This window comes from Vulpes vulpes, chromosome 5, assembly GCF_048418805.1.
Source record: "Vulpes vulpes isolate BD-2025 chromosome 5, VulVul3, whole genome shotgun sequence".
NCBI classification, from domain to species: Eukaryota; Metazoa; Chordata; class Mammalia; order Carnivora; family Canidae; genus Vulpes; species Vulpes vulpes.
In genome coordinates this window covers 75,096,419-75,105,370 of record NC_132784.1, presented here as the reverse complement: position 1 = coordinate 75,105,370, position 8,952 = coordinate 75,096,419, and the positions used below count along the sequence as shown (strand labels likewise).

The window sequence follows — 8,952 nt, the reverse complement described above, 5'->3', positions numbered from 1 at the left end:
CAGATCTTCTTGGCAGAGAGTGCTCCCTCCTGCAGTGCTCTCTTCCCACCCCCTCCCGCTATGCTTGTGTGCTGCACTCTCCTTCCTTCCCTAGCCTCCTACTACTGACAAACTTCAGAGACTCACAGTGGACCTACCATTGCCCAAAGGAGGTAGCGTACCACCATGGAAAAGGCACTGGACTGGAAGCCAAGAGGCCTCAATTTCAGTCCCAACTTTGTCCCTCGTGCCTGAGTGACCTCAAACAACTCCCTCCCTCTACTTGGTGTTCTAGTTCCCCACCTATACATAAAACAGCTGGATTAAGTGCTCTGATTCTAAGCTGGAAAAATAGAAATACACTAAAAAAATTAATTTTACAAACAATAATAATCAATAATTGATTAGTTTAAAAAACAACCTAGTGGTACGTGGGTGGCTCAGTTGGTGGGTATCTGACTCTTGATTGTGGCTCAGGTCATGATCTTGGGGTCATGATCAAGTCCTGCCTCAGTTGCACCACTCAGCATGGAGCCTGCTTGAGATTTTCTCATTCCCTCTGCCCCTGTCCATCCCCCTGCTCGTGTTTGATCATGCTTTCTCCCTCCCTCTCTCAAAATAGATAAATGAAATCCTAAAACAACAACAACAACTAGAAAGCAAGTAAGTAGCTTTCTATCATCACTAATCCCTGCTTTGCCTAGGGATGGGTGGAGGATAAAAGTCCACTTACATGTTTGCCATACCTTACACTGAATGGGATCCCTTACTAGTTTTCTGATTCATCGTCAGTCTTGAAGGAGGAAGGGATTTTGTAACACAGTCTAGAAACATTCCTACTTTAAAACATTAAAATGTAAGTAAGTCTGAAAAGTCCTTGAAGCTTCAGGTAGCAGAGGATTCGTTTACAGAGAAGAACACCCTGCCAGCCGGGCCTGGGCTTTGGGAAACAGGTGGCAAGTTGCGCCTCAGTGAAATACACCCTGGAATTGCTCTAATTTCCAAAAAGTTAAGTGGCATTAGACAACACATACCTGGAGAGCCTTGTGAAAGGCTGGAGGAGCCGGCCAGCTTTGTGAACTCTGACCCCTCCACTCTCTTATGCCATGAGCAGTCCCCTGCCATGGTCGGGGCATTCGTATGGCAAGTCTCTAAGGAAGAGTTTTGTGGAGTCACTCTCTGAGCTTGAACTTCCACAAGAAGAGGGAATAATAAGCATATCAGTAAACACATGTTTACATCTATTAAATAGGGCTGAATGCCAGGCCCTAAACGAGCACTTTAAAGGCAACATCTCAGGGCACCTGGGTGGCTCAGTTGCTTAAGCATCTGCCTTCAACTCAGGTCATGATCTTGGGGTTGAGATCAAGCCCCATGTTGGACTTCCCACTCAGCAAAGAGCTGGCATCTCCATCTCCCTCTCCCTCTCCCTGTCCCTCATCATCTCCCAACTCCTCTCCCTCTGCATCTGTGTGTTGACTCACTCTCTCTCAAATAAATAAATAAATAAATAAATAAATAAATAAATAAATAAACAAAAAAATAAATAAATAAAGCATCCTCCCCCTTAATCAACACAACCTCACTCTGAGAAACCACTGTGATTGTTCCTATTTTTTCAAATGAGGAAAATGAGGATTAGAGTGAATGTGTGACTTGACCATGTTCTTGCACTAGTAAGGGTCAGAGCCAGCTATGCAATTCAAGGTACCTGGCTTCAAAGCTACCTTCTTAGTCACCATCCAATGCTCCTAACTAGGGAAGTGGGAGCATCTGATCACCCAGAGAAAACATGTCTTCGGCAGCTAAATGGTGAACAAGAAAATGGCTGATGGAGAAGCAATCCAGAAATACCACAAGAATCTGAAAAGAAAAAAAAGATTAACTCACACTTCATGCATTTAAAGGAACCTGAGGAATACTCAGACACTATGCAGCAGGACTGTTAAATGGACATTGAGAACAAAACAGAGAGAGCAAAGCCAATGAGGACATCTGTCTTCTATCAGGATCCTTGGTCAGTTCAGGTTTACTCCAGTCAGAGACTCCCCAAAACACCAAGACTCCGTGAGAACTGACCTTAGTGAGCACCTCCCTCCTCACTGGAGAACTAGAAGTCAAGAAGTCTGGCCAGAGATGTGAAAGGCTACAGTAACATTTAAACACAAAAGTTTAAGAGAAGCTCATGTGGAATCACCTCAGCCAGAGCCATTGCCAGACTGGAGTTCCTCTTCTTTGGAGTCATAGCACATTCATGGTTAGAAAGAGTACTCTGAGGCCTGCTAATGAGACCCCAGGGGCATTGCATCGCAATTAGAGGAATGGGCCATGGAGACGGCCATCCCCCTTGTTACATTAACTTAGTGGTTCAGTCAAACTTTACACACCAAGGGAGTCACTGTTTTTACCCTGACTTTGGATTTCTAAGCTGAATCATTCCAAATTCATTCATTCAAGAGTAGTTTTTAAGCAGTTACGATACACAGTACATGGTTTCATGCCATCTCTTTGGAAAAGGATAAAAAATAATATAAATAATATATAAATATAAATAGCTGGTATTAAATAGGAACTGATCTACTTTTACTGTTGTTTTTTTAAGTATCAGAGACAAGTTTGAACTAAACTAGCCCTTTGACTCTTGACTTATCTTAACATAGCGTTTTGAAAGGTATTTCCACCCTGTGAGGAAAGTAAGACAGACAAAGGGCAATATAATAGGGAATATAATGCATGCTTAGATGCATGAACTAAGAAGTCAAGCTGCGGGCACCTGGGCGGCTCGGTGTTTGAGCATCTGCCTCAGCTCAGGTCATGATCCCGGTATTCCAGGATCAAGTCCCATATCAGACTCCCTAGTGAGAGCCTGCATCTCCCTCTGCCTCTGTCTCTGCCTCTCTCTCTCTCTCTCTCTCTCTCTGTGTGTCTCTCAAGAATAAATAAAAAAAAAAAATTCTAAAAAAAAAAAAAAAAGAGTCAAGTTGCCTTGTCCAGAGGTTGATTGCCACCTGGAGGATATATAACCTTTAACAAGTGACTTAAAGTGATTTAACATCTCTGGTATGCCATTCTCTCATCTGCAGTGTTTTCTTTCTTAGGCTTAAAGAAATCAGTATATAATTCCACGATAATAGTTAGAGATGCTAACACAACCACCACTACCACCTACCAGCAAGTGGGGGCAAGGTTTGATTTTTAAAAACAGTAAAAACAGATGTGAAAATTATATGAACCACCTTAACCTAACATCTGTAGGCACGACAATCTAAAACTAAGTGTGTACTCTTTCACGCATACATGGTACATTCACCAGGATAGGCCTTATGTCCAGTCATAAAACAAGTTTCAATAAGTGTAAAAAGAATGACATCATTCACAAATGGAATTAAACTACAAAACAAAAACAAGAAGATACCAAGGAAAGAAAACAACTATTTGGAAAATAAACTTTCCATTTGTTAATAATCCACTGATCATGGGCAGCCCAGGGGGCTCAATGGTTTAGCGCCACCTTCAGCCCAGGGCATGATCCTGGACCTCCGGAATGGAGTCCCACATCAGGCTCCCTGCATGGAGCCTGCTTCTCCCTCTGCCTGTGCCTCTGCCTCTCTCTGTGTCTCTCATGAATGAATATATAAAATCCTTAAAAAAAAAACTTTATAAAGTGTTACATTAAAAATTAAGAAAAGTATATAATCTGTGAAGAAAGTCTATACCTAGAGAGATAAAAGAAATAAGAGAAAATTTATATACAATCAAATTAGTAGGAAAGAAAGATAACATACTAATCGCATAGAAATCAAACTCAGAAGAAATTTTTTATACAAGGCAGGCGATGATTCTGTACATAACAAGAAAAATATGAAAAGAAATCCTGAAAAAGACTGTTGAATTAAGAACAAAAGAAAAAAAAACATTCTTGGCTGCATATTATTCTCATTTAGTACCCTGAATATATCCTGCTAGACCTTTCTGGCCTGCCAGTTCTCTGTAGAGAGGTCTGCTGTTAATCTAATATTGTTCCCCATATAAGTTAGGGATCACTTGTCTCTTGCTGCTTTAAGGATTTTCTCTTTATATTTGGAATTTGCAAGTTTCACTATTAAATGTCAAGGTGTTGAATGGTGTTTATTGATTTGGCAGGGAGGGGAGCTCTATATCTCCTGGATCTGAATGCCTGTTTCCCTCCCCAAATTAGGGAAGTTCTCAGCTATGATTTGTTCATATATGCTTTCTGGTCCTCTGTCCATCTCGCCGCTCTCTGGAACCCCAATTATACATAGATTTTTTCCTTCTGAGGCTATCATCGTTTATTACCCTTAAACTTTCCTCATGGTCTTTTAATTGAAAGATGAATGGATAAAGAAGATGTGGTCTATATATACAATGGAATATTACTCAGCCATTAGAAATGATGAATACCCACCATTTGCTTCAATGTGGATAGAACTGGAGGGTATTATGCTGAGTGAAGTAAGTCAATCAGAGAAGGACAAACATATATGGTTCCATTCATTCAGAGAATATAAAAAATAGTGAAAGGGATTAAAAGGAAAAGGAAAGTGAGTGGGAAACATCAGAGAGGGTGAAAGAACATGACAGACTCCTAACTCTGAGAAACGAACAAGGGGTAGTGGAAGGGGAAGTGAGCAGGGGGATGGGGTGAGTGGGTGATGGGCACTGAGGGGGGCACTTGACAGGATGAGCACTGGGTGTTATGCTATATGTTGGCAATCGAACTCTGATAAATATATATATACAAAAAAAAACAGAGAAAGCACAATTTTTTAATTTGAGGAAGAAAAATATTAGCACTACATGTATGTTGGCAAATTGAACACCAATAAAAAATAATTTTATTATTAGAAAAAGAAAATATTAGCACTAAAGATTCCTCAGAAAATAAAAGCTAATGAGAGAATATTATGAATAACCTTAAGTTTTAATACTAATATCATTTGTTGACCTAAGGTCATCAAATTCTACAACTCAGATTAAAAGTATAAATTACTAAAAAAGAAAATTACCACTTACATAACTCACCCAAAATGAGACAGAAAATTTGAATAGCCTGTGAAATAAATTGAATTCATGGTTTATAAACACACACACCAGAATAATTCCAAGTCAAGACGAATTGGTTGGCTTCATCACTTAAAGGAGAAATAATACCAAATTTATACAATGTTTTAAAAGCAAAAGAGAAAATTTCTCAAGTTATTTATAAGACCAGCATAACTCTACCAACAAACCTGACAAAAATTTTTAAATAAAGAATGTCACAGACAAACATCATTCATGAACATAGATGCAAAAAATCATCAATAAAACATTTAAATCAAATGCAGGAATGTATATAGGGACTATCCATTATTATTATATATAGTTCATGACCAAATGGATCAAGAAAGCAAGGCTGTGCTAACATTCAAAAATCAGAGAGGTAATAGGGCACCTGGGTGGTCCAGACAGCTAAGCATCTGAGTCTTGATTACAGCTCAGGTCATGCCCTGCATCGGACTCTGTGTTGGGCGTGGAGCCTGCTTAAGCTTCTATCCTCTCCCTCTGCGCCTCTGCTCACTTACGTGCTCTCTCTCTCTCTCTCTCCCCTCACCCCCCCCACTGAACAGGGAAGCTGATGTGGGGGTCCATCCCAGGAATATGGGTTCACACGCTGAGCCAAAGACAGATGCTTAACTGCCTGACCCACCCAGGCACTCCTATGCTACATAGTTTTTTAAAACACTTCTTATTTATGTTGAAGTGATTCCAGAAGAAAATACCTGACATTAAAGAGATTATCAGCCTGCTGATTTGGAATTCAGAAACTTATATGCATTTATGTTCTGGTGATCTCTAAAGAGAAGCAGAGGGATGCACACAAAGAACAAAGGCTTAGAAATCAGGCAGACCTGGGTTTGAACTCAGGTTGTGTGACTTTGATCAAAATCGAGACCTCCCTAAGATTCAGCTTCTTCTTCTATTCAACTGGAGACTCATACCCACCTTAACATAAACAAAAGTGTTTTAAAAAACTATGTAGCATAGGAGTGCCTGGGTGGGTCAGGCAGTTAAGCCTCTGTCTTTAGCTCAGGGTGTGAACCCAGAATCTTGGGATGGAGCCCCACATCAGCTTCCCTGTTCAGTGATGGGGGGGAGGGGAGAGCACACAAGTGAGCAGGAAAGGCAGAGGGAGAAGATAAACAAGACCAGACTCCCTTGTTTATTATAAATACTATTCTCAGAAATGATATCAAGACTGATTGTCTTCAGTGATATGACATTGCTATCTCAATTAGATAATTGAGATGTAAAGAGAGATGTCACAACCACTTTTACACCTGAGGCACTAATGACTTCCAGAAATTCAATTGACCAAATGTTTATTGAGCTTTACTATATGTCACTGAAAGCAAGATACAAAGGTAAGTACAATCCAGGCCACATTCTCAAGAGAGTGACAGTCGGGAATGAGGGGGGAATAAGCACTGATATATACATAGCAAAGGCTTTAAAGGACCTTGAGTGCTGTGGGAATTCAAAACACAGGAAAAGGACATATCTGAATAGGATCACTATGGAAGATTCCTAAAGGTAGTAGCATTTCAGATGGGCATTGGAAGGTAGGTAAGATGTTAACAGGTAGAGATAGGAAACCTATTTTACATGGAAGTCACAAGTCAATGTTCAAGAAACAGTGAGGTCTACAAAAGTGTCTTCAAAAACACATAAGAACATTAAGAGAAGGCCATGCCTTGAGGGTATTGCATGTGAAGCAGGAGTTCATAGTTGATACAGAAAGCATTGAGGAGTCACTGAAGATTTTTGAGGGTAAAGGAAGATAAAATAAGAGAATTACTTCCAAGTGATTAATCAACTGCAATGTGAGAGGCCCAGGTGGACAGAGCCTTGTGCCGACCTTCAGAGGTCTGAGTCCTCAGGGAGTACAGGATGGCCACGTAGGAAGCAAGCAGCCCCATGAAGCTGACCACTGAAATGGAGCCACCATTGGCGATGATCAGACACCAATGAGGAAGGTGACTGAGCAAGCAAGCTTCAATACAAGATGGACATCACAAAAGTAGTGGTCAAGGACCTTGAGGCAACAGAAGGGCAGCTGGAAAATGAGGAATGTCTGCCCAACAGAATGCAGCAAGCCACCACTCCATGCTGCACCCACCAGAAGGCCACACACACGCCGGTTCATGATGACGGTGTAGCGCAGGGGCTTGCAGATGGCCACATAGCGGTCATAGGCCATCACTGTCAGGAGAAAGATCTCAGTACCACCAAAGAAATGGAGGAAAAATATCTGTGTGATGCAGCCCTTGACGGAAATGGTTTGCCTTTCAATAAAAGAGTCAAGGATGAGCTTGGGGGCTGTGACAGAGCAGTAACAGATCTCCACAAAGGACAGGAAGCTGAGGAAGAAATACATGGGGAGGTGAGCCCTTTGCTGGCCATCACCGTCACCACAATAAGGCTGTTACCCAGCACAATGGTTATGTACATGAGGAGAAACAGCACAGAAACGGTCTTCTGCACCTCCCTGTTGGGGGGAAACCCCAAGAGAATGATTTCAGTCACATTGCTTGGAGTCGCCATGTTCTAAAGCGCAGGAGCTGGTGGACTGGAATCAAGAAAATCAAAGAATCTTCCTTCAAATTAGACACATCCCTCTCCTTGAAACAAGTGGACAAAATAATAATCATCATATGTCTGGTTTCATTCCTCAAATAGGATTGAGTTTGTAATAATGTAATAAGTGCTTTCTCTAATGCAGGCACCTGCAATAGCTAATGAAACCTCATAACTAAATGACAGGATACTTTCAACATAAAAACATTGAGCCTCAGAGATCCTGTCATTACATTTTGGAAACACACACCTCAGTTCAAACATGAGCTGCGTGGCCTGGGCAAGTGTCAACCTCTCTGAGCCTGTTTCCTTATCTACAAACTCAGCATAAGACTATTCTCTCACAGTTTGGGCCCTTCCCTGACCTCCCACAGTCTCTTCCATGTCCCAACTGACCCACCCTGCATTGGCCAATATTTCACCCTCAGATATTTATGCACAGAGCAGGAATCATAGATGGGCATGATTCACCCCGGTGGCAACGATGGCTCTATTACTAGGCAAATAATCCCTGTGAAATTAGATTTGAAGGTACATGCTTCAGGTGTTTCTATCATTGCTTCTGATTTCAAGTATCAGAGAGTTCCTCACAGATGATTGGTAAGGACATCCTTAGATTTTAGTATATCAAAAAAAAAAAATAGCAGTGCTTTTCTTACCAAAGTTATTGAAGGTAACAGAGCAAGATGCATATACAGTGTAACCAACAAATTTTGCTCTTAAATGCTAAAGTTTTTAAGTCTTTCCAATGGAAGAAAAGGAAATTAACAATTTCAAAATTCTGAGTAGACATGGAAAATATGGGGTATCTGGGTGGTTCAGCAGTTGAGCATCTGCCTCTGGCTCAGGTCGTGATATCGGGGTCCTGGGATCAAGTCCCACATCAGGCTCCCCACAGGGAGCCTGCTTCTCCCTTTGCCTGTATCTCTGCCTCTCTCTGTGTCTCTCATGAATGAATCAAATCTTAAAAAAAAAAAAAAAGGAAATGGAAAACATTTGAGAGGTAATTTCACAAAGAGATCGTCAGACTGGTAAACCACCAACTGTGCAGTGACATGTCACCTTTGGGTAACTTTAATTCTGACTCTTTAACTGGCAGGTCTAAGGACGAGACTCTAAAATGCAAGTATGTGTTCTTCTCAAACAGCAAGTAACTGCACACGTCCAGGTTTTGTGGTGAAGAAAACCTAAAAAGGATGCACTTAGAAAAGTCTAAACACAGTGGCCCAAATAAACAACATCTGTGAACATTTTTCAAATCTTCACAACAAACTGCCCTACCTTATGATTTCTCACTACACCTTTCCTGACGTGGAACTCCTCATTCTGTGGATT

General features: G+C 41.1%; 1 pseudogene; it reads right to left on the bottom strand.

Moving 5' to 3' along the window:
• Positions 1-1,078: 1,078 nt before the first annotated feature.
• LOC140599127 (olfactory receptor 4X1-like) lies at positions 1,079-7,584 on the bottom strand (annotated as a pseudogene).
• Between the last annotated feature and the right edge of the window lie 1,368 nt (positions 7,585-8,952).